A 2,167-nucleotide genomic window follows, 5' to 3' on the forward strand; every position below is an offset into this window, starting at 1 on the left:
CACAATTTCTGTTTTCTGAGATCACGTTTCTCCTTTATTTCCTGGAGGATGATCTTGCTGTGTACACAAATCTCGGTGGAAAGTTGTTTTCGTTGGAGATTTGAAATGCATCATCAGTGCCCGTCTGTCCTTGGAAGTTTCACATGAAGTGACAATCAACTGTCTGGATCTGGTCGGTGGATTCAAAGGAGGGTGGAGGAGGAGGGCACAGGACACGATGCTCCTGGGAAGATGCTCTTGAGATCAGGGTGGAAGCCAGGAGAGCCCTAGTTAGGCACAAGGGCAATCAGTAGGCAGCAGTCACCAGGAAGACCTGTCTGTCTCTAAAGCCCACTGGAGAACTTCGCAGCTCTGAAAAGCCTCAGATCAGATCCTCTAGTAGCCCCAGAGAGTGTTGGAGGTTTGTTGGGTCTCACACCCTATGTGACCTTCCACGAGACAGAAACAAGAAATAAAAAGAAATAAGGAGAAAGAGGTGTTTCGTTGTCAGGTGGAGACGAACGGATGTTCAGCTGCACTACATCCACCATGCCCGGAATGATCTGTAAGAACTCAGACCTGGAGTTTGACTTGCTGAAACCCTGCTTCTATCGGAAGATGATGACATCTACTTTGGTGGTCACAACTCGACGCCTCCAGGGGAGGACATCTGGAAGAAGTTTGAACTGTTGCCCACCCCGCGATTGTCACCTGACAGTGCCTTGGCAGAGCACAGCCTGGAGCCGGTGAATGGAGATGCTGCTGCCTGAGGCCGACCTATGGAGTAACCCGGGCGAGGAGGTGATTTTCGGCCAGGGAGGACTCCGCAGCTGCACCAGCAACCGGATCATCCTTCAGGACTGCATGTGGGGCGGCTTCTCCAACAGGGGGAAGCCAGAAAGTGTGGTGAGCAAGAAGCTGCTAGGGGGCTACTGGTCCCTCGCCATTGGCGCAGGCACCTTGGCCCCTAGAGCAGCAGGTGCCACCAGCTCTGCTGGCCACGAGCGCGCAGTGGGACAGCAGGTGTGGGGCGTGGGAAAGCAGCCTGGCTCACAGAGCTTTCCCACCTGGACTTGGAGTGCGTGGACCCTGCTGTGGTCTTCTTCCCAGCAAATAAGCGCGAGCCTATGCCTGTACCCACCATTCCCGCCAGCACCAGCTCAGCCATAAGCCTTGTTGACCACCAGGGGCTCAGCCTAGAGGACCCTAGAGGACTTCCTAAGCAACTCAGGTTCTGTAGAGGAAGGCGGAGAGGAAATCTATGTGGTCATGCTGGAGGAGACACAGTTCTCCAAGACTGTCTCCAGGCTCCCCACAGCGGCGCATCAGGAGAATGCAGCGCAGAGTCCTGGGTGCGTGCAGTCCAGTGAGCTGATCCTTAAGCATTCTGGAGCAACACAACTATGCCGCTCCACCTTTGCCCTACGTGGACAGGGAGGACACACGGCCTCAGAAGAAGCCCAGAAGCCACACTTCCCTAGCCCTCAAATGCGTCTTCTGGCCAAAGGCTCCGAGGTTGGGATCCCGGAACAACTCAGACTGGGAGAACACTGAGCATTGCCACAACCACAACAGGATGGAGCGCCAATGTCATGACATTATGCGCTCCAACTTCCTGAACCTCAGGGATCTTGTGCCTGAGCTGGTGCACAATGAGAAGGCCGCTAAGGTGATCATCCTGAAAAAAGCCACTTAGTACATCCACACTCTGCAGGCTGATGAGTCCAAGCTCCTGGTGGAAAGGAAGAAACTGTATGAAAGACAATAGCAGTTGCTACAGAAAATCAAACAATATGCTCTGTGCTAAATGTTTCTTAAATGGACAGTCACTGTTACTTTGCACATGTTAACTTGAAAAAGAAAAGCTATTGTGCTGACATAAAGAATGGTTTACCTTCATATTGGTCCCTTGTTAAGTTTGGATCTGAATAGGGGCAAGTCATTGATGGAGTTCTAGTGGTACCTTGGAAAGCCCAGGAATAGAATGCTGTTAGGTAATTTCTTTCTTTCTTCTAACCTCAGTGAATGCTTCATGCTGGCCATGAATGTTCAGGACAGTTGGGAACCTTTACAGGGTATTGAAGTCAGGTTCACTCCAAGTTTCCAGAGCCACTCCTCCTTTTTACAAGAGATTAGATTCCAATAGATGCTACAAAAGGGGTTTGGCATTTGATATATATGAGGGGAC

The 2,167-nt window shown here is 51.3% G+C and overlaps 1 pseudogene; it reads left to right on the top strand.

Annotated features, from left to right (window-relative positions):
- Positions 1–504: 504 nt before the first annotated feature.
- Positions 505–1,786, top strand: LOC110289178 (protein S-Myc-like; annotated as a pseudogene).
- Positions 1,787–2,167: the final 381 nt, after the last annotated feature.

The sequence above is a fragment of the Mus caroli genome, unplaced genomic scaffold (assembly GCF_978045245.1).
Source record: "Mus caroli unplaced genomic scaffold, Mus_caroli_1 scaffold_5, whole genome shotgun sequence".
In the NCBI taxonomy this organism is placed as follows: Eukaryota; Metazoa; Chordata; class Mammalia; order Rodentia; family Muridae; genus Mus; species Mus caroli.